General features: G+C 43.5%; 1 long non-coding RNA gene across 3 annotated transcripts in view; it reads right to left on the reverse strand.

Moving 5' to 3' along the window:
- Positions 1-9,320, reverse strand: part of LOC146544481 (uncharacterized) — a 30,878-nt gene extending 21,558 nt beyond the window's left edge. For 2 of the 3 annotated variants that reach the window (XR_014883077.1, XR_014883076.1), the window contains exons 1-2: positions 9,068-9,320; positions 1,334-1,549 (exon numbers count right to left, since the gene is read on the reverse strand). This is a non-coding gene — a long non-coding RNA (uncharacterized LOC146544481). The remainder of the gene's footprint in view (positions 1-1,333; positions 1,550-9,067) is intronic. The other variant, XR_014883078.1, reaches the window with a different exon arrangement.
- Between the last annotated feature and the right edge of the window lie 15,185 nt (positions 9,321-24,505).

Genomic DNA, 24,505 nt, shown 5'->3' on the forward strand with positions numbered 1-24,505 from the left:
CTTGCCTTCACAAGCCATGACAACACTTATATGCACAGACCTCCACTGTGTTATTAGGGTATGAATTAGGATAGCTCTCATGAAGTCCCTGACTTTAACCATGGTTACTGCTGCCATTAAGCTGTCACATATGGGCTATGATCTGTAGTAATTTCATGCAACTGTACACACAAGGCAAACAGTTAATGCTTCCTCCATAAATCCCAATGGCTGAGCTGTAAGTAGGCTACGGACTCAGGCTCTGCTAACTAAGTTGAGCACAAACCTACTCTTTATAACACTAATAACTACACCAATTCCCCAGGAACAGGTTGAAGACACATGATGGAAAAGGTTCATGGCAGGCTAAAAAGCAATCTAGTGTAAGGCGCGTTTCAGCACAAGATGGCTGCTCCCCATCATGCAGGTTGCAAAGAGAAATTCAGGCCCCTGTTACCTCTGGTGAGAAAATAGATTTAGCCTGGTAATGACAAATTTATCTTGAAAGTGATGGAAAATGCTTCTGAAAAAGATCTGAAGGATGTTCAAACAGCCTTTGATTATGGATCATTACAAAATTGCCCTGATCTGAGGCTCTAATTTCTCCTCCAACAGTTATTTGCCTCCTCCTATCTGCAACACCCCCACCTCTCAGTGCCTCCCTCTTGAAGAAACATCTCAAAAAATTCAAGTGTCTGCTCCTAGAGGAAAATAGCTTCTAATTAAACATATTGTGTGGGTGTGAATAAAGCTGGGCCCACTCCTTGCTGCACTGATGTCAACATAGAAATGTTTTTCTTCTTTCCCACAAGTGCCAGCAGAGGCAGGGCACTGTGCTCTGCTCCTAGCTGCAGATTTGGAGAAACAGATGTTTTTTGGTACCAACAACTAACATGGATTTTCTGCAGGTCTGGTCAAAGAGCCTGAAGTTTTCTAAATTCCAACATTAGGGTCAAGAATTAGGGGGCTGTCCATCTAAGCATTACATATTCATGGGCCTGCTCTGGATCTGAATGTGGGAGAAAAGAGAATCTTAAAAACCTTTATTTGAGCCACATGGGAGCACAAATTTGATTCAAAACCCACAAAATCAAGTATTCAGGGAATGCAACACAGCATTTTCATGGCAAACTAGGTTATTTTGCCGACTGACAATCTGCTTGAATCGTTCTCAGATTTATTCCTTTTGTTGGTCTGAGGACTGAGCTCAGAAGATAATCCTATATTTCCTCTTTTTTCTCTTTCTATTATAATGCTTCCACAGACACACACACACAAAAATAAAGTGTTGTTGCAGATGCAGACAAAACCTTGCAACATCACAGCATAATACAGAAAGGTTAAGACTTGGTACCTTTCATCTAGTAGCAGTCCCCTGAGGCCAGAGTAGCTCTCGATAGTGTTGAAGCTCCTGATGATTTGATTTTCATCTCCTTGGCACCTTCCCTCACCTTGTTGAATGCCACTGGCACACTCCTCTCTGCAGGACTCAGCGATCAATGGCGTTTTGATCAGACTGGTTGTAGGTCGTGTTTGGCAGAAACTCTGCAGAAGATACGCATTTGGAAAACTAGGGGAGAAAAACAAGGAGCTGAAAGTTTTGCCAGACACCACCAGGAGACACAAGACACACTATTTCTCTGTTTGGAATAACTCAGCTTTACTGGGTCTCTGTAGCCCCAAGCAAGGTTAGAGGAGAGATTCTGCCTCTGTTCTAGATGCATCCTATGCACTGCATGCAAGAAAAGCTGTTTGCTGACTGACTGCAGCACCTCATGTTCCATTTAAATTCTCACTTATGAGCATTCTAGTTATTTTAGCAGTAGTAGTGGTAAAGCTAGGGCCTGTGAAATATGAAGAAACTCATTATTTTTCAGTAACACAATATCACATTTTCCTTGTAGAGCTATACAATCTCAGGAAAAAAAAAATCAATAGCTGATCTCTGCAGATCTGTCTATAGGCTTACTCAAGTTCATATTCCTGCATCTAGCCACATATTTCCCTTCAGAGCTTAGCTTGTCTGGAGCTGGAAAAAAGTGATCTGTTTTTCATTTTGATGAGGCTAGCACTTCCCAAAGTTCACCTCTGCATAATGTCAGCAAGGAGACGTGCATCTAGATGATTCAGAAGACACATTTGTGTCAAAATCCTTCTCTCCTGATTTTCAATGAAGTGTTTTGATGTGCTGTGGTACTTTACAAGATTGAAATAAATGCATTTCATAGCCCTCATCTCTCCCATCTCCCACCTTCTCAATAATTATATTTCCTTTTTTTTTTTTTTTTTTTTCCCCTGAGAATACCCGAGGCTACTTTTTGTTTTTATTAACACTAGACTCAGCGTAATTTGAAGACTTCTCTCTTCTCTCCCTGCAAGCTGTCTCAAATCGGTATGGCAGCATTTTCCCTGCACAAGAGTGGCTTTGGGGCTTTTCAGGTGACATTTCTTAGCAGAAGAGAGCAATGCCAAGACAGTATTTTCTTCTAGTCATTGAATTACGTACTTTCCCCCAAAATGTAAATATGAGATGATTGGGCTGATTTAAAGCTCAGCTACGTTTTCAGGAAAAAAAGATGTTTTCCCTCATCTGCAATGGACACCACAGCTATATTTTTGAAATTATCACAGGATATAGTGAAGCACTTTTAGAAATACTGCAAATGAGAGCTTAATCACCTTCAGGAATACCACTGAAACTGTGGTTCCAGCTGTTTTATCTTCCTACTCAGCTCCTTGGAGGAGTGGTTGAAGCCGAAAGCGGAATGATGTAGATGTAAGGCTTCAAGGCATTCTCTTCCCCAGCTTCTCCCCTCCTTAACTATTTTATTTTATTTTATTCTTACAAGAGAGGCAACAGACCACACTGTGTGACCATGCTTTGGCCACCCTGCTTCATAGTCCCAATGTTGTGCAAACTAATGATCAGTCATTTCATTCTCTGCAACAGACAGGCTTTGACAAAACCTTACCTGGAAAGCAGTAGCCCTGAGCTGTGTGTTCTCATTAAACTAAACAGGGAACTGTTCTCCCTTCTATCCCTGGTGGGACACAAAGGGAGCTCAGAAAAGAGTGAGCATTAGAGCAAAGTACCCTTTAACTTTCAAGTTAAACTTCCCAAGGGGTTTTGACTGTTCCCCAACCCTTGTTCTTTTATTTTTATTTATTTATTTATTTTAAATAAAGTTGAATTTTACTTATATAAATGTATAGAACCTATCTTATTTCATCTCAGATTTCTGTGATCTTGTCACTGCAGCACATCTGGGCTATGCATGTTGAGGGGAGGTGGAGGTTAAAATATGTTCATTTGGCTGGTTCAGGACCCTAGCCTGCTGCCTATATGCTCCATCCATACTCAGATGTTATTTGGCACATTGCTCTAGAGGAGAAATTTGTCCTGAGAACTGATGATGTAATTTAGTCTCTTCAGTCAAACAGAAATTCTTTTTTCCTTTCCCTGAAAATAGTTTCATTTCCAAAAAATTGGCAGTCCTAGGCTGGGATATTTCAGAGCATGAGCAGTAGATTCCCTGTGAAAGAGCAGCCAGGCCCCTTGGGAGGTTTGAAGATTGCAGGCTTGCTGTCAGTACTAGCCCAAAAACCATTGCACAAAGCCTTGCTGAAACACGTGAGGTTTCTTATGTCAGACAGTGAATTTTGAAGTGGAAAAAGGAAAGAAACGTCAAAAGGAATCTCGTGGGTTTTAAGAGCTCTAAACCAGAAAGCTTTGGTGACACTCAGATAAGCCTGATTTCTGGAAAGTGCAGGAGATGTAGAGAAAAAGAGGACATAAGCAATGGGAGTCAGTTCCTGTATCTCCAGAAAACATAAGGACTGGGACTCAGCACTGTGTATCATTGTTTCTTATTCTAACATTTTTATCATTGTAGAATTTAAGCAAGATGGTTTATGATACATGAAACTCAAAATGTTGATCTGATAAAGTAGCCCAAACACTACAGAGGTGATATGAGCCAAAATAGCACAAAACAAGGGCAACCCACTCAGCTGACATTTCTTTATCCAGAGCACTGTCTCACAGAGCTGCCCACCATGAAATGGCTGTAGTACTCGTGGCCCATTTAAATCTTTTGAGATTGAAGCTGTTCAAGCATTTTCCACTGAACTACTGGAAAGGAAAGGAGTCCAACCTTGGCATTAATCCTTACTAGGCTGTAGCTTTCTCCTCTCTGTGAGGGAAAAGTAGCCCGAACAATGAACACAGAAGTTTAGCTTGTGAATAAAATATCACAGCTTGCTACAGGTTTTACAGAATGACTCAAAGAGCCTATTAATTTGCTTTTCAGATTTTGCAGGTTTAAAAAAGAAATGTCTAGCAAATCCTACAGCCCCTCTACAGTGTCCTCCTGGAGACAAGCCTTTCTGCTCCTCTCCATCTTCATTTAGGTTTTGCTCCTGAAGAAGCATGGCGCGGTGCAGCACAGCCTCCTAGCACAGACTCTGTGCCCTGCAGTCCCTCCATTGCCTTCACTCAAGAAGACCAGCTCAGCCTTATCCTGGCTCAGGTTGCCCTGCCGACACCAAGCTAAGCTAACACAGAAAGTTCAGCGAGTTTTGCAACAAACTTAATTTCACTTCAGAGAGAGAAGGTGGGGAGGAAGACAACAACCTGTGATTTTTCAAAAAAAAATAAATGCTGATTAAATATAACTTGCTCCAAAAAGATTTGTTGCCATCTCTTGACAAAGATGATCTGGTGCTTGCAGTTTCCTCTGAATTTCATTTCTATTGTAGTTGAACTTGGGGGAAGTGACAGGGGAAGGATATTAATACATCTTGGGGGTGAGAGGGAGTTGTTTTTCAAGTGTGACAGAAGCAATGAGTGTTTTGAACACCTCATACTTCACTGAAATCCAATTTTCTATCACAGGCTTTGCACTGAAGCAAGAATGCGCTTGGAAGTTGGAGCCTGGCATGCTAAGTGGCATCTATAAACCATACAGGAGACGAATGCTTTCTCTTCCTTTGTTGCTTGAAAATGCACCTTCAGCCTGTAGCAAGGCCCTGATGAGCCCTGAGTGCAGAGCTTTGTCCTCTGAGGGTTTTGCTCTGAATCCAAATTGCAGCTCACAGCTCCTTGTGAAGGCTAAAGAAAATGATGGTGTGTTCCCATGCTCAAGAATAATGCAACAGCTGATGGAGGCAAGCTCGGGCTTTAAGCAGAGATGTCATCAACGCTGTTAATGGACAGGAATGTGAGTTGTTTTGAATGGGAAAAGCAGCCTGCAATCCTCTGACCAACTCCGTCCTGGCAAAGAGTACTGATAGTAATAACAGCACTCTTAAAAGGATAAAGACAAATCCCAGAGCTGTGGTTGGTGGGATGTCAGAATTGCTCACAGCTTAATCACAGCAAGCTTGACCATCAGAGCTGTTCCCATAAGACATGCAGTGGACATAGGGCACAGCAGACCTGTGGAGCTGTCTGCCCCTGCCTGGCTGCTCTGTGGGTGCCTAGCAATGGCAGACTTGCCCCTCACACCCAGCATGCTGGTGCCTTTGGGCAGAGATCTCTGCCTCTTGTACTGAAATACTTCATTCACCTCAGTTGAATGGAGTACAGTGTTCAGAAATAACATGCTTTTTACCTCCTGCCCAATTCACGAGTATAAACAAGTTAGGTATACGCTTTAAGCATGTCATAAACCACTCTTGACGTAAATTTATGCAGCCTTAATAGCACTGCATTTAGAATAAACTCCCAAGTGAGATGAACACGGTTAGAAAATAAGGCTTTCACTCTCCTGGAAACAAAATATATTCTTTTGTCACTACTAAATAATGAGAACATTAGTACAAAACATCAGGAAGCATTTAATAGGACATAAGTGGAGGATTTAGTTAAAAGCATAGGTAAGAGCAAATATTTTTTGGCTGGGAAAAAAGCTTGGAAGAAGCCATCCTATGACAGTGACCACAGCCCTGCTTGTCCCTTTTGCCTCCCCACACCAGGAGCAGAAACCTCCTGTATGAGCATAAAAGCTGGTTACTTAAAACAGGGATGGTGACCTGAATGCAGGAGCTGCTGGAGCTCAAAGCTTTCTTTTATTAACCAGTTTTCATGCATTTAGCTGAGGATTAGCAGAGGCTGCCAGCTTTATCAGCACTAATTTAGAGTACCTTGAAGTATCGGGAGTGGAGCCACTGCTACTCCTGTAATTTCTGTGTGTTGCTCCCACCCTGGATTAAGAGACCATCAGGACAAAATGGGCAGGTGTGCGTTGTTCATTGTGGCACTGGGGTCACAGCAGAGCAGAGACAATCACACAGTGCACCAGCACATTACTTTGCAGATGCAGGATGGGACTGCAAAGCAGCATGCCCTACATCAGTCCTTTCCCCAACAAAGCAAAACTGATGCCTACACTGGAGGTCACAGCCTCCTGCCAGCACAGAAGCCCCCAAAGCTTGTTACTGGGAGCATCACTTCTCTGAACAATGAAAACAAATAGCACTTTCTTAAAAAGTAACCAAAATAGAAGAGATGTATGCTGTAGGACCTCAAACCCAAAATCAGTACTGGAATTGCAGCTTCTCCCCTGAAGGCTCAGCTACCTTCTGACTGGCCAGCCACGTCTTCCCAGAGCAAATCCAGCACACTTAAATGGCCATTAACTCATTTTCTGTCCAACATGGATATACATATTTTTAACCATAACAAAGGTTTTTGCAAGCTTTACCAATACGCACGGACCCGGAAAATAGCCTTGGAGGTTGAAGTCTGACAGTCAGCTTGAAATAGCCAACAATAGCAGAAACAAACATCAACATTTCCTGCTTTGAGCAATTAGCAGTTTTCCACTCAAGGACACCTGGGCATAGACCAGCAAGGAGATCTGAACATCTCCACTGACAATCCCAATCCTAGGATGCCTGAAAGGGCAACTACCACCCATATTTGCAACACCTCCTCCTGCCTGAGACAAGAAAGCAGGTTGGAACAGAGCAGAAAGCCCATAGAAAACTTCTAGCAGCAGACTTCTTGAGCAGCTCAGATATCTGTAAAGTACAAAGAGACCACTAAGTCTCTTAATAAAGCCCTGTCTCCTCTTCTTCGGCTTGTTGCATGTGCCAAAAACAGCCCGGTGTCATTAAGCAGAAAGACATAAAGCCATGATTCAAAAGTGATAATTTGGGTTCTGAGGGGTATTTTTGTCAGAATATGTGGCAGACCTCGAAGTGCAACTGAGATCTTGTGTTTCTCTGTAGTACATTCAGTGCTTCCTTTGGGATGCAACTATGAGATCAGAACTATTAAATTCAGATGTAGGTGCACGACTTGCATAGTAAATTGACATCCTTCTATAAATAAATGACTAAAACCTCCAAAAAAAACCAGGCAAAGAGGACACAACTTAAAAGAAGCTATGGTTTGCCAAACTTGGTTGATCAAAGCTCAAGTCCTACTTGATCCAATATTATTTTTGCCAACACTGAAACAAAGTATGAAGAGCTACCTTGGGCCCAGTGTGCTTCCTGTTTGGACCTCACAGTCCCACAGACATCAGAGTATACCAGGAGCATCCACTCAGCTCAGGATCTCCTCAGAGCCCTAACGTGAAGGCAGCTGTGCCACATGGAGAAGCTTGGGCTCCAAGCACAACTCCATGCTCACCATTGAGTCCTGCTATGACCCATGGCACTCCAACACCAGAAGAACAGCCAGCTACAAGTTGTGCCAGTACTCTGCAGCAAATAAAGCCTTCTCAAGAATAAGCGTCCCATTAATTATTTCTTCAAAGCCCTATGTGAGGAGACTGCCATGAAATCCAACAGGAGAATAAGACAATTGCTCTCATACCACCTCGCATGACTCACTAGGGAGACAGGAGCACAGTGGTGCGGAGGAGATAATTGCTCTTTTGTGGGTATGTGCCTGGTTTCAGTTTGTTTAAATGTCTAGCTCTTGGCCGTTGTATTCAATCTTATTTTTATTAGGGTCTTAAAATTGTACAGCATGGAGAAGTTTGTACCTCAGTGGGAGTTTTCATAATGCAATAAAACACAACCATAAATAGAGGAAGCGCAGGTTGCTCTCTGGCATTTACTTATAGTGCTGTTCTCTTGCCTCATTAACTTGGTAAGCATTTGGGTTTGCTAGAAATCAGTGTAATTTATACTGAAGCAGTGAGGTGAGCAAGTTGAAACACAAACATACCAGAGCTGCTGTGCTGCATGTCGTCACGGATAGAAACATTGAGGTGCCACAAGCAGGGGCATGGCTGCAAAACCAGGGCAGAGCAGTGACACAAGGTGGCAGCAAGTTTGAGCATCACCACTCATGGTGCAGGATGTACTCTGTCCTCTCTGCAGAAGACCCACTGCTCCTGGTGCTGAACAGCAGTGCAGAATATCGTCACTCTAACTCAGCTTCTTTTCTCAGTATTTTTTTTTCCAAGTGGAGCAAGTCTGAGGAAGGAAAAAGGCCAGGCTGTTCTACTTTATGGGCTATATTCCTATGGGATGCTGCTCCTTAAAGAATGCAGTTGCATGGCTGTGAGGCAGGCGATCACACCCACCAGGATTTGTGTTTGTTCTCTATGGGTGGCCAGATTATATTCTCTAAAAACGCCAAAAAACCCTAACCTCACAGATAAATTACCAGCAGGCATGTGGCTCTTCCACACGCTGTCATTCCTAGCTTTGCATAAACACCAGAATTTCATTCCTCTCTCTCGCTGCCATATACATTTTTAACCAGCCATATACAATTCCTTGGAATGCTTGGAAAAATAAAAGAAGGTGTAAAGAGACTTTGCTTTTGTTGCAGGACAAACACATCAAGGTATGACCCCCAAGCCTTGTCCTATTGGTTCTCCAAAGACCACTCGGCAGTTGGAGGTGCGCACAGGTAGCCAGATGCTGCTGAAAATCCATTGAAATAGCAATGCACATTTCAAGTCTTTATACGTTTGTTTTCATATTTCCTTTGACCAAATAAGTCACTAAGATGATTATATACTCATGAAGTCTATGCAGCCCACACTCTGCCCTGGCAAGTACAGTAATGAGTGCTAAGCAAGGACCAGGAGATAAGAAATAGGGCACTGTTGAACAATCCTACCTGCTCAGCTCCTTCATCTGCTGGTCACTGCTCAGGTTACTGCGTTTACTTGCTTCCAATGGGCAGTCAACATGATGTTGCTTTTGAGCAGGAAAACTGGATTTCAGAAAGAAATATGGATTCATGAATTAGGATTTATGAATGGATTTAACAAAATTTTAATAGCTGCAGCTCAGCACATTTATCTTCACTAGCTACAGGCTGCAGCTGGCATCCTCTGTACCAATGGTCAGATCTGCTCAGTAGGGTGAAAGAACCTCCAAAATACTGAAACATTGTGAGTCAGTTGGCTCTCTGACAATACTTACCTTTTCCATTTCTAAAACCAGGAAAGGATAACAATGCCGTAATTACCTTGGAAAGGCGTCAAAAGGCTTAATGAATTGAACATGTTAAGGTCCTTGGATGTTCTGAGTGGTTTTGCTGCATTACTCCATTCTGGTGCTGGTCCTTTACAGAATCAAGGAAACATAGGGCAGAATCTACAAGCAGTCATTTCCACAGGCCTTGGTGCTCAGACTTCGTGGGCTGTGGAACATAGGCATCCCCAACCTGCTTGTTCTGGTCTGTCCCATTGCAGTTAATGTTTGCTAGGTGTTTAAATGCTCAGACACATTTCAGCCTGAGGTTATTTGGAACAGAAATCCACAGAAGTAGAGGAGAGCGATGTCCTAGAATCATATTAGAGTTCTTCCTATGATCGTGTGATCCTTTCCCTTGACATTTTTGCACAGTTTCAAGCTAATGATTAACTTTCCATTAGCAAAATAACAGCCATAAAACACTGCAGGAACTTGCTAGGCATGCTCTTGAAATAGTAGATGGGGCTGAGCTACGTCCTGCACAGCTATGGCGCTGATGCCTAATGGAAGAGCAGAGGTTACAAAGCATGTTACTACTGCAGTTAAGAAACTTCAGCTCGAGGGAGCACAGGGACTGCTTTTTCCCCAGTAGTGGCAAATAAACCAGATTAAGCAGCATCCCTTGCGAGTCAAGCAAGAAGGATGAACCTCAGATGGAAGAAGAAATCTTGCAAAACAGCACAATAAAGAAACCAGCCAAAAATAAAGCAAGTAAAAGAGCACAACCAGGAAGATAAGGGTGTCCTGAGACAGTGTTTGCTGTGGCTAAGCTCCACAGAAGAGAATAGTGTCAGGCAGCACAGCATGGGAAGCATCCTCTGCCCATGCTGTGAGCACAATGGCCTTGGTAGCCCCAGGATAGAGCAATGTGGAGGGAGTATTGACTGTGCACTGTGGCTTTTACCAGCTGCTAAGAACACGGGGCTGGTGGTCCATAGGACAAAGCTCAGTGTTCTTCCACACAGGACCAGTCATGCAGATGCCCAGCTTCTGCATCAGATACAACAGGTAGCACTCAAATAAATTTGGCCACGTGAGCAAATGCTGGTAGGTGAAGATTAGGATGGCAGAATCAGGTTCTTAATGATTTTGAGAGAGGCTGTAAGCAGCCTAAAGAGAAGCCTAATTCAGATGCCTCGGTATGCAGCCTTTTTTATTACACCCACAAACCACCCACAACCTCCAAATTGCTATTCTTTAGAAACACCCTGCAGCATTTTCTGGTTTCCAAAATACAGGAGTGCTATAGGCTTAGCTGCTGGATTTGTGCATGCACATGCAAAAATAACTAATGGGGGAACTTGATCAGACAGCAGGATTTTTTTCTCAAATGATTTTAGTATTAAAGTAAATGTATTCCGTTATCCTGCTAGCACGGAATAATGAAACCGGAGCTTTTTCCTTCCCAGCTTTTTTCCTTCCTCTCCACTGAGCCTTAGAAAGTAGCAACAATTCTTGGCTCGTAGGCTGCAGCAGCCCACAGAAGCTTTGAGAACAGTGTCAGAAACCTACAAACCCGCGCCGTTAATTGGGGACTGGGTTGCTGGTGACGCTTTGGAGCACTGGGCTGTCATTTCAAAGCAGCAAGGTGCTTTGCAGATGCCAACGCCTGACATTTAGCAGCGGAGGGTGGATGGGCCTGTGCCACAGAGACAGAGCATGTCTTTTCCAGAGTCTTTTCCAGCAGAGCGTGCTCAAAGAAATGGAATCCTTCTTCCTGTGGGTCCCTGACAGCAGCTGCTGTTCCTCTGCACCTCTGAGAGAACACGACTGTCTTGAGAAGCAGTGACTGTGCCACCACTGGAGGTTCCTTTCAGACTTGCACAGTGCTATTCCAACCTGCTGCTCAGCCTTGCTGTGCTTGCTGCCTGATTGCTGTAATTCTCGGAGAAAGGCTAGAGGAAAATGGGATGAGGCTGATATTTAGGTTGCCCCATGATTTTCTTCTTTTGCTTTTTGGACAACATGTTTTTGGTTTTTTTTTTTTTTTAATATTATTATTTAATTTTTTAAATTGTGATTTTAATTTAAGGTGACATAAGTAGATTGCAGGGGGAAAAAGAAGCCTGAATTCTCTTCCATCACACTATTGAGTGTGCATGAAGAATACAAAATCATCCCACAGAGCCACTGTAATCATAAATACATCCATAAGGAAACAGGGGAAAAAACCTGCTCCTGGCTTTTAAACACACTTTAAAAATATTTCAGTGCTCCTCTTTCTTCTCTATTCTTTTTAGACCTTCATGCTGCCCACTGTAACCACAGTTCCTCTAGCGCATAAGGGCCTGTCATGTCTTTTCTTCCAGGAGCTGAAGAGCACTAAAACCTCCAGAGATACACAAGGTAGGGGAGTACGGCTGGTCCGTTTTCCATGGTGTTTGTATAAGGGAGGTATAATCTAAAATTTCCAAGGTGATGCATCAGAAGCAATATACAGCTTAAGCAGAAAAAAAACCCCAGCAGCAGTCACATTGCACCGAAGGGACAAGCTGTTCCCTTATGGCACTGTCTCTCCATCTTGCACTCAGAACTGCCTTCTGCAGCAGAGAAATGCTCTTCATTATATCCTACATTGCACCCACTTCTTTTCTGCAGTGCCCTCCGGATGTAAAGCAAACACTGCATGGCTTATCTTCAGTCTTTGCTCTATGTGTGTTAGATTACTCTGTGAACAAAAGCACAGTGCAAAGACTGGGAACTGCCTTATGCTGTTATGTTAGCAAAGACTTCAGTTATAACTCCACATTTACTAGCATCTCCACCAAAGGAATCTGAGAAAATGTGGTACTCTAACACAGAAATACCACAGGGTCATCAAAACAAGAGCACCGTATGAACCTCAGGTCCCCCACACCCTTGCATCCTGGCCCCCAGCATTGCAGCACACTCAGAGCCTGCCAGTCCTCCTCACATTGTGTTTTCCCAGTACAGCTCAATCCCACATTTGCAATTAGGCTCCTTGCTTTGCTCATGATTACATAAGCTACCTTGGAGGCCAGAAACAAGAAGCTCTGCAAAGTACGAATTGTTTGAGGCATGCAAAAAGGTGCTATGCTCTCCTAGCAACGGGAGTTGTAAAATAGTGTAATCATAGCCAAAATAATGTGATAAAAGATGACGTGGTGCTTGTATCAGGTTGTTATGGCAACTGAAATAAGCTTAAATGCACACATCCAGAATTCTAAACAAATAATTGTATGCAAAGAAGCATTTCTAATGAATCCCACTCATCTCACTTTCATCTCCATTCATTCATACATATTCTTGCTGCTGCCAGGTCTTGTTTTAATGGCCTTTGACCTATTCCTGCCTGACCTAGTTCTTATTTTGCTTTCAACTTTCTTTTTTTTTGACTCTGGTGATGCACAATTCTTATTTCATTCCTGGGATTCTGAGAGTGACAAGAGATTTACATTTCAATGCACCGTCTGTCACCTGATTTCATTTTCTTCTCAAAACAATTTCCTCGCTTGGGGAAATGTTGCCCTAAGGTGACAGGATTTCACTGCCTCCCCCTTGCCCAATCATACCCCCATTTCTCCCACTTTGACACTTATCACCCTAGCAGATGCAGGAGCCTTGTCCACAGCCATCACTGCCCTGGCAGGTAACCTGTTTCTCAAGAACATCATCTGCCTTGTTCTCACCACAAGTTGCACTTAAAAAACAAACAAACAAACAAAAAAAAAAAACAACAAAATGAACAAAACCAACAAACCTTTTCCATGTCTTTTGATTCCTTCCCTTCGAGTCTGAATAAAACTCTGATTTCCATAGAGTGCAATTCTGAAATCAACCCATCTCCTGTAATAGGCCCAGTGGGGTTATATGGGGAACTAATTGTTTTCTGGATCAGGGTTTTACTCCCTGTTTTGTTCCAGGGCTGTTATTTTTTAAGTGATTCAAAAAGATTCAACATTTAAACTGCTATCTCTGTGAAAAGGTTGGGGTGAGCTTCCAGAGGATATCCTGCTCTGAGAGCAAGATACAACATTTCCCACCTGGCAAAGTACCTGGGGCAAACAGAGCAATTCTCAGGGCAGCTCTAAGCTCTTCTCCCTGCAATTGCAAGATAACTCCAAGCAAAGATAACCAAGATCAGAAAATGTAGTGTGGAAACCATCATAACAATGGACTGAGTCTAACAGCACCAAAGACATTTGTCCTGTAAGCCTTTCATACTGCTCTGTTTGAGCCCTTTTAGTATAGTAATGACTATTTCCCAGTGGGCATATGCGAAATGATGGGGAAAAAAAGCCTTATGAAAATATTCACCCAGCTTTTACTACTAGTTTTTTCGCATGTTGATGAAAATACAACTGGTGATGTATTGCCTTTGAAGACCAGAAAATTCCAGTTCACTGCACCTGGTCAGCCAACCCTCACTGGATACTCACAGAAATATCTCCCCAGCACTGCCTTCCCAGTCAGAAAACATGGCTAGGAGGAATCCAGACAGGGTTGAGGCTGTGACCCAACCCTGTCAGTCGGGGATGGGCTAAGTGACAATACGAGGTATTGGGAAGCATCTCCCCAGATCCCATCTTGCTTTGATGAGACCACCATGGGGAAGATGGGTGAGGCATCCTGGCTGTGGTAGAGCTCTGTCAGTGGTGGCAATTCAAAGAGCAAAGCAGAATAGGCTGTAGAATGTGCCACTCAGCAGCCAAGATAGATGGTTGCAGTGTCAGGGAAGGAGATTTGAGATCATGGAACCTCATGGAAAAAGCCAACATCTGTATGGGCTGGGTGATAGCAGAGGTGAAAGGAGATCTGGGCTTTCCAGTGTGAAGGATCTGGAGCCTGCTCCAGGGAGAAGGAAAAAATTCCAAACTAGGAGAAAGAACTCTCACAATATTTTAATGTTTAAGTTTTGCCCTTTCAGAAAAAAATGTCAAGCTCATATTTATCAGGAATTTAACTAAAAGGGGAAATCTGAATTTAATTTTTTATAGGTCTGTTCTGCAGCCAAGAAAACATCAGAGCCAGCCTATAATTTGATTTGCTCATGTATAAATAATCCAGTGGGGGAAAAAAAAAGAAAGAAAGATCATTTATCTTTACATCCTTAGGGCGCTCAGACTTTGTTTGAAAGCCCAAAGACTCCAAATACTTGACAATAATCCTAGTGGTGATATGTGAATGGTTGGAGAAATTTCATACAGAAACACTCTTGTGCTGGTTGGTTATCCCTTTAAGGTTCTCCACATGGCTTCATTGCGTGGCAGAGCAAGTCATTTATAAAGCTCACATAAATGATGCATTTGGAAAGTGCTTCTTGTTCTAGCTGATAGAAGTTAACTGTATGCAAAATGGCATACAGCAACTCATCCCATATCTGCCTTGTGAGGTAAGTATCACCATCCAAGTAGGAAGATCATTTATTAGGATATTTCAAAGCTAGTCTTAAGAGTACTGTAAGCATTTTTAAAAGAAATTAGCAAGGTACCATTTGTCCAGTTGTTACAACAATTAATATAAGATGCAAATTGAGTCACTGGCATGAAGAAAATTGGAAGCTATTAAACACTGTTTCTAATCCAAATCCCTGTGCTGAGTCCCTCTGCAGAAGCAAGGAAATTATGTTCTGTGTTCTCAGCCCCAGTTTTCCCCTTAAAGTGCTAATGCTAATTATACCTGCTTCACAGAGGTTTTGTAACAAACAGCCTGTGTGTGAAAACTACTTTGATGCAAGCAAGTGCCAAATTCTAGTAATAAACATATGGTGAATGACATTTTGTCTGGATTTATATAGTGTAAGAGCTTATTTAAATCAGATTTGGAAACCAATAGTGAGTCAGAGGAATACTGGGTTGTTTCTCAATCAATAAATAAATACTTCCTTGAATTCCTTGCTCTAAATACCAGAAGCCATAGCTCTGCTATTAAGCATTAAGCAGATGGCGTACCCAATTCTTTTGCCCTTAGCTTCAATTCTTTTCTTTGTAACAGTTTTTCCAAAAGCTTTTTTTTTTTTCTTTTTTTTTTCTTTTTCTTTTTTTTTTTCCAAAAGCCCTCCATCCTGCTTTTTCTCCCATTTAATTATAACTGCTCAAAGAGAAGAAGCTATTGTCCACTGTGGCACCTTATTCATAGTATAACCACAATATTTGTAACCTAGAAAGAGGTTACATGCATTTGAAGCACAATTACTGATTAATTCTCTAAATACTTGTTTTGGCAATACAATGAGTGCTTCACTAAAGGCATCTAGGACTCAGATCTGGTGAGAACAGAGCAAGAATGGGACAGAAGACCTCTCCTCTCCAATACAAGCAATCAGGCAGGGGTGAAAACATGCATTTGTAACCCTTCCAGTAGGCAGGCCACTCTGGCCAGAAACATCCTTCTATCTGCTGGGTTACATCAGTGCACTTAAAGACTCTTTGGACAATTTGCAATCCTGAATTATTAACAACTGCCTGCTCCTCCAAGCAGCAGGAGCAGGAAGAGAGGGGACAATCCCAATGCAGACCTAACTGTGTTGAATGTGCACAAAATCATAAGCACGTGGAGATTTTCAGCAGCACAAAGAACTCAACCTCAAAATGTATTCTTATACTTACAAACCTCAGAGGTCACAGGCCAGCTCTTTGTTCTGGAACCATTCGTTGCTCTGGAACCCCTTTTTAATTTCCAGGTTGCTTGAGCCAGGCTGGCTTCATGAGGTCGTAGCCCCACTGCACGCAGCTCCCTGCAACCCTAGCTCCTGTGAATGCCTTCCTGGCTGCTGCATGAGCACACTGCAAACACTCAGCAAAAATTGCTTTTGTTCTTTTGTTAATATTTAATGCAAAATTTTAGCCTCTAAGGAGAAAGACCTCTCAATTCTGAGGCAAATCTAAAGCGATTATCGTATTAAAGCTCTCAATTATTTCTTCCCAAATAAGCGTTTCCATATGGACAGTTGTATGACAAGTGGGATAGAGCTGTTTCTGCCTCCTTCAGCTGCAGCTGTTGACAATTTTCATAACGCAGGATGAATTCCTGCACTTCAGCCCCAAATTAACTTTCCAATATAGGCATGACTTCTCCCCCACTCCATCTTAAATTATCAACTCTGCAGTCTCACTGGAGGACTGGGGAGCTGTGGTTATAAAAATGTTTAATATTTCTAATAGTTTTAATTACCATGTATTTTTAAAGACCTGTGATTTTTTATGTCCCTGTAGGATAACTGTTCTAATTTGAGTGGTGACAATGTACATGGGTATGAAATTACATTTAAATCTTTCATGGTTACTAACAGCTATAGCTAAGCTGTTTGGCAAGGCAAAGCACCTGTGCCACCCCAACACCATGAAAATGGGGCGTCTTAAGATGTCTGTGCTGACATTTGTCCACACCTGGGTAAATGACAGGGCTAAAACACTCAGCAGGCTGCCAGGAGGTGAAGCCCACACAGAGGACCATGAGGTCCAGCATTACTGACCGCTGGGCTGTCCCTCATTCACACATAGAGCTGTTTCATACCTGAAATGATTTCAAAGTGCAGCCAACCAAAGTCACTTTCCTGCACATAACTTCCTCTCCGTGCAGCTGATCCTCAGGACAGGGCCTGTCCAAACTTTCACTGCGGTTTTGCTGAGGTTGATTCTGTTTGGGCAGTGCTTGTAGTGGTCACACACCAGCTCAACAGCAACCAGGGTATCACTGGTGCTTTCACAGTCTCTCTGGTCCATAGCACATGGTATAATTCGCCACCTCTTGAAATACAACAGAGGAGAGAGACATCAAAGTCTTCCACATTTTTTGAGTGTTGGCAGTTACTTCTCCCCTTTTCTACCGTACTTCTGGTTATTAAAGTCTCAACACTTAGTAGAATTGTGCTGCACCCCAGGCACTGTGTCTTCCCACAGAGGGTGTCCATGATCCCAAGCTTTCACCACTCACAACTCACACAGGAAAACTCTGCCTTGGGACCTCCCTTTCCATGGCTAGTTCTTCCCATCGCAAGATGTAAAAGGGATTGACCCCAGAGCCTGACCCTCACCAGTTCTTCAGGACAGGCACTGGATACCAAGCTCACTCATATTCTGGGACTTCTTTATCTGGTCATAAGACTGCACTTGATTAGAAGGTTAGAGACAAGAGCCTGCCTAAGTCACACCATAAGCCTTTTTGATGTTTTTATATTGCCTCTCTCTCTCTTCAGCCTTATTTTCTGTGGTTTGAGAGACACAGACATGAGAGATGAGCTCTCATCACTACTCAGAACAGAGCACGTCCTGGAGGACACTTCTCCTATTAGATAAAGAGGGGTAATCAACTAACCAGTGGCCTGTCTTTGATGCCAATGAAAAGTGGCTTCATAATGGCATATTGTATGGAAAACCATTTAACCACAGAGTTTAGATGACAGCCATGCTATTTGTCTGAAGGTCACAAGAAACCACTTTCAAGGCCTGACTACTCATCGTCTATAACTCCCAATCCTCCCAAGACCAGACTGGCAATGACGTTATGTATTCCCAAATGGCTTTGATCAGCATTTTCCCATTTGCACACACGGAGTTGTCCTGCTGTGCTTGTTAGACAGGCATCAATTGCCTACCAGCTTTCTACAAAGGCCTTTCACTGGGAATCATGATACTCAGCCAAAAGGAGGTGGCTCAGGCAAGTTTGTTGCTTCTCAACATATCAAAATTTGAAGTCTCAGTGATTTCAAACAGGATCTGAGAATTCCAGATTTTCATGGTTGACGTAGCAGAATGTCTCTCAAGAAAAGCCAGGCAAACAAAATGACTTCACACCTTATCTACTGTATTCTAGAATGACTAGGAAGAACACTAAATACAGCATTTGCACTGCCCATTCCTCCTTTTTTTTTGTCCAGTTCTAATATTGAAAAATGCACAGAAGCCTACAGGGACCCAAAGCCATTACCCCCATAGTAAGATCTGACAGTCACAGTCACTTCTGGCTGAACTGGAGCTGATGGTGATAGTCCTCAACTAAGGGCTCCAAGCACGCAGGAGCCATCACTTTCCTATGTTATCTTTCCCTATGTCTGCTTATTACTTGTCCTGCAAGAAAACTGCACCCTAATTCTGAAGATCTATGCTGGATTTTGAAAATGCTGCAAAGCAGATGGAGAAGATGCTAGTGACAGTGAATATCTGTCCCCAGACCTCTTCCCAGGATGCAACAAGCTCTTGGGTAAGCAGCTGAATCAATTTCCTACGCAAAGAAGACTAACAAGGAAATATAAAGATATAGCAACAAGAGCAGCAAAATAACTGTGTTAATTACAATATTATTTAAACACATCTCTAAATTGCAGGTATAATATTTTTTATGTGATTGCTTCATAGTTGATCTATAACTGCATTAGAGAAAACATTTTATAAATGGTAGGACTTGTACTGCTTTATAAATACTGACTTTTCTAATTTCTCATCAGAAAATTAAAATGCTGATCCAGATGACACGGCTGCTTAGAGTAAGCATTGTATTCACAGATTTCCAAGAAAACTGTCAGGATGACTTGAAAAAAATGTTTGGTTTATCATTTATAAGAAATGCTAGCTTTCCAATGCCAGTTAATTCACTTAAGATGCTATACCAGTGTGCTAGGTTCAGCTGAGCAAGGGATTTCTAGTTTTGCATGATTATAATTTTGGCAGCTAATACTGATTGCAGCAAGGTTTTAGGGTATTATTCTTTTGCAAATGTTTCTTTTTTTTTTTTTCATGCAAGCTAACTAAATCCTCAAGTTTCTTCCTGCACCCCAGAATATAAATCTGCCATTTTCAAGGCCAATTTGTTTTCTTTTAAATCACATTAATTCTCTCTTGAACTTAAAACCCAGGAATACTTAACTGCTTGAAAATCCCCCAAGTGCAGTGCTCTAGGTGGTGTTTCCCATATCTCCAGACCAGATATCAAGGTGAGGGTACCTGTGAAACAGCAGAGCTCATCCTGGGAAAAACAGGAAAACTTGCTTGCACTGAGATTGAGGAAAGGGGTAGATTGAGGTTTAGGGTTAGATAAGGAGAAAGATGCCATGTATAGAAGACAATTTGCATACTGCTCTGCCTTGCTTACCTCTATTTTGGTGTCTTCTCAGCACAGTTTTTTGCACAACTCCCTGCTAATGGAATGGACAACTGCCACAGGAGCTATCGGGCAGAAGGAAAGAATAATCCATTAGTCACAGAAGCCTTGGGCTGCCTGCAGATGGAGGGAATGCAGCAACCTGTCGACACCATGCCAGGAACACTCGTCCTCCCCTCATCCACCAGCCGCTTGTGCCGATACTGTGAGCAGTCTCTGGGGCTCTGTCTCAGCAGAATGTAGATTAAATTAATTTAAATCAAATTTAATTAATCCTTAGGTATGTCTCTGGTTACTGTGCTAGGCCACTGCAGCCCAAATGAAGAAGCCAGAAGAGCCAAGTGCAGCGTGATGAGGGCCAACAAGCTGACAAATCCCATGTATTTTTGCAGAAATTAACTCCAGCTGGAAAAGATATCCTAATGAAGCTCTGCTTCCTTGCTCATCGCTCATCTCTGCTGACCGAAAGCCTACCTGCTCAGCAGCTGGAAGAAGCCAAAGCAAATGACCCTACACCAACCAAATACCTTGCTCAGCGCACTGAGCAGCTCCCAGTTGCCTTTTAAGCCACATCCCTGAGGCCTTGGTATCAATCTCACTTCTCACCTCCATCTACCCACATTCCCCAGGCCATGTGTCCGCAAGTCAGCGTGCCTTTGTTTCTTGTTTGTTCCTGGCTTGGCTTTGAGCCCCCTCAGGAAGATGGGCTCATGAAGCGATCCAGAAAGCTGGGCCAGCCAAATTTGCAAAACAGAGCATTGAGCAAGGGAAACACCTGCGTCCCAGCTTTGTGCATATTTCATGTGAAGTTTCACAGGACCTTTAAGGTCTTCCACCTCTGCTGGGCTGAGGCAGCCGGCTGAGGGGCTCAGAGCCAGAAAGAAAAACAAGTAAAAAGAGTCACAGAAGATGATTGTGAAGGAGCACAGACTAACTGAAATGGTGGATCAGATAAAAGTGCTGAAGCTCACCAAACCCAAAGTCAGCTGGTCTTTGGGGGTCATTATCAGCCACTGAAACCTCCCTGGAACGTGGCAGCCATCTGCAAACAACTGGGCACAGACTCACTATGACAATGGGGCTGTTTATTCACAAAGCTGTGATCTGTAACCTCCATTCTGTGGCTCCATGTCCAGAGAGCCCTGAGTGGTAACCCCGTTGGTTTGCAAGGTGCTGCTTTCATATCACTTAGAAAAGCAGAGAGAAAACCAGAACATAGTGGGCAGGAAAATGCAAAAGGGTTTAAATGCCAACCTAAATAATTCTGAGGGTGTAGGACTAACAGCGATTTCATTTCTCACATTTCACATAAAAACCACCTCCAAGCTCCATAAGACACCTCCTCACCTCTGTTCTGAAATGGAAATGAGGTGACACACGGATGGGCACCGCAAGTCCTCAAGCCTCCCTCCCTCACACTGCATTACAGCCAGCCATCTTCTTTATGCTCCCGTGGAAGCCACCAGCCCCAGCTCAGCTCTGGCCACGCATGCTTGGCCATGTGCCTCGGGTTTACTGAGAGACAGACCCAGCACTGGAGTGGGGAGTTCTGTCCAGGGAGGATGTCCCCAATGTCTTTTTATCATCTGAACAACTTGTGTTGCTGTTCTCTCTCTGTGTGCACACGTTTTTCATCTGATAAATTTATGTTACTGCTCCCTTCTCTCACTTTTCTCTCTGCTTCTCCAGTGAGCAGTTGCACCAGCCCCGGACTGCCCTCCAGGCTCCATTTCTCCTCTCTCTGGCTCGGCTTCTGGTTTTATTATTTATTAGCTGCAATGGTTTGTGGAAGTTTTGTGGCATCGTATTTCTCACTCCTTTTTATTTTTTTCCCCTCATGCCTCATACCTCAAATATGAGCTATTTGTCCTTTTTCAGGAAATCTGACATTAGGAAGGTTTGGCTGAGCTGGGAAGTCAGGAAGCTCTGAGACGCAAATCAGGCGGGAGCCGTGACCTTGGCCATGCTCTCGCCTTTGCCTCTTGCAGTGATACCAAACATTCTCCACACTCCATGCCCTCTCCCTTTGCTCTTTGTCTCCGTTTCACCCCAGGCACCATATCGCACTGCTTGAAAAGACCCACATGGGGCTCTCACTGAAGATCCTAGTCCAGCTTTCCATCAGTCAGTACCCAGTCCTGATGTCTTGCCCCAACCGAGGACATACCAGCACTGATACGAACCTTGGTGAGGGCACCCAAAGTACCTTTCACTACTGAAAGGGCATTTATGAACCATGGAGAGTAACTCTTTTCTTTCTTTATTACCTGCAGAGCAGGCCCTGCTGCTCAATGCACCAGGCTTGGATCTGGTGCCTGGATCCGAGCTCATTAAAGATGAAAAGTATTCTATAAACATCACTGGCACTTACATAAAGCTGTAATTTCTGCCCTCAAATGCAGTGCTTGAGGGGCTGCTGGTTACACACAGCCATGCTCACACTCCGCAAGGTGGTTTCTCACCACACACATGCCAACAGGACACCAGCTGCTACAGACAGATGGGAATGCGAGGGGCAGGTGCTGCTGCTTCAAACACATCATTGCATTTCACAATGTAGCTCTTACCAAAAGGTATTTGCAAAGGTGGGATAGACACGTGTCACCAACCTGTAACGCTCCCATACCTGCTCTCCTTCGATACAGGCACTCCTTCTGGGGCTTCTGCATGCAATTACACAGCTGATCATCATACCAGCTGCAACCTTGCCCCATCTTTGTTCAGCCCCTAACGGAGCAGCTTGCAAGCCAGGTTTGTCTTATGAGAGAGGAGGAACCCATCGATGAGTTAAAATAGTGTAGATATCCATGTGGATATGTAGGATAAACACAACACAGCTCTCCACCAGCATGCAGGGGCCTTGCAGCAGCTCCCATACCTGTGTCCTGTCCTCCTGGAGAGCACCTGCAGTCTGCAGGAGGCAAAAACTGATAGCCGATAACTATCAGAGCTGTCTGGGGAATTGGCAAAGCCATAGGACAGGTGGCATCCAACAGCAGCACGGGGTTTTCACCTGTAATTCTCACACCACTGCATCCCACAGTCCCCAACAGTTTCAAAGGATGGATATCTGAGGAGTGGCAAGCAGCGTACAACAGGCAAACACACCCTGCAGCAGCCACCCCAAAGGGTCCAGCATCTAGCCAGTTACAGAACCCAAGGGTTTCACTCAAGCAGCATCAACTGCTCACGTGAGCATACCTTAATTTAATTTTCAGTACTCAGCAGAATGTATTTTTCATTGCACCTTAGCTGTGGCATAGAGATAATTGATGTATTTCGTATTCTGATAATTTTGCTAAAGCTTCATTCCCAGCTTTCTTTCAAATGATCCATACTTCAGGGTATTTTTTTTAACCTTAATTAATCTTTGTGATAACAGAAAAAAAATGAAATGGAGTTTTGGAAAAATATTTTCTGCTGTTAAAATCTTATTTTTTTCTGCATTCCTCTCTCTGTTTCAGCTCCCCCAGCCTTGGCCTTTCACTGCCTGTGCAGATACACGAGACCTCTCCGGTACATATGATGCTGCAGAAGACTGGAAATATTTCTGAGCCAGGAAATAATGACAGTTGTTCCATTAGATACAAAGGTTTTCCTCTACAAACTTCACCAAAAAGGCACTATCTAGTTAATAATATTACTTAAGCCTCACTACCAGCTCTAAATGGCCCAGATATCATTTTGTCCTGCTGCTCCGTGCTGCATCGCTCTCTTCTTCCAATAAGACTTTGGCAAAGGAGTGTTTTCACAGTAATAAACGCACTCTCATCATCCTGATGTAAATCCCAGCCATGGCAAAGGCAGCTCTGCTGGGCTCCTGCAGGTCCAGGATTTTTGGAAATATCCACACAGGCAACTCCTGGCCTGGGCCCCCCTGCAGCACACAGCCACGTACACAGTGTAATTTACAGCACATTTCTCCTGCTGTGCTGAGTGGAGTAAAGGCAGGAAACGCCTGCGTGGCCACTGGAGGAACAGCCAGAAAAATGCTGGGGGAAAAAAAAAATAATTAAAAAAAATATATGTTTATATCTACCTTCTTGCAGCTCCTTGTGCTGATGCTGATTTCACACTCCTGATTCAGCTGTGAGGAGCCTTAACTGGGAGTAATTCCTGCACTGTAAGTACAAAGGTTAAGTGGGGTTAACTGTGTTTAAAAACAGCAATAAAAGCACAACTCATAGAAAGAGAGAAAAGATAAAAGAATTTCCATGGATAATTGTGCCTGTTTCTATACTAGCCCAGGAGCAAAGATGCCAAAAACCAACAAATCCTGGTGGTGCAGAGCACTTCTGTAACTACTGTGTGGGTGTCTTCATTGTAATGGATATCTATACCTCAACAGAATAATTTCTATTCGATCTAGTAGCACGTATTCCCACTTGCTATGGAAGATTAGCACAGAGGTGCTCTGTCACAAAGACAAGCTGTCAGCCCTGCAGAAACCACACTATGACCCACTCGGTTCAGCAGAGCACATTTTTTGGCAGCACCAGCCCAACCACTGCATCGGGCCGGGAAACTGCATGAATCACAACCAAAATTGCACAAATCTTTTCCCCTTCAGGAAAAGCTCTTGCCCATAACTTCTGGCAAACCCATGCCCTTGCCATTCCCTGGGCATGGGAAACAATCCTCAACTTTTAAGCAGAGACGTCCGCCTTGTGGGCAGCTGGAGAATCTTCTCCTGTCTGGGAGTAAAAGGATGTGCTTGGCACGCAACGTTGCTTCAGACCACATCCTCAGCTCCAGCCCCTCATCATCCATCTCTTCCAAATTGAGGTCCCTGCAGAAGCCATTTGCTCGGATAGCTCAGCAGTGCCTCACCCCCAGCTCAGCACTCCCTGCATTTGGGTTCTCCAGGCCGGAATCCCCCAGCGCAGGCTGAGTCACCAGGGAGGTTATTTCTGGATTCGCTTTCTGGACTTAGGGAAATGCTGCACGCCAGCACCCAGCTGCACTTGGAGAGCTGCACTGTTTAGTGAGCCTCGCACATCTATTTCCATGTGAAAGC

Source organism: Meleagris gallopavo, chromosome 4 (assembly GCF_905368555.1).
Source record: "Meleagris gallopavo chromosome 4, MGAL_WU_HG_1.1, whole genome shotgun sequence".
Lineage (NCBI taxonomy): Eukaryota > Metazoa > Chordata > Aves > Galliformes > Phasianidae > Meleagris > Meleagris gallopavo.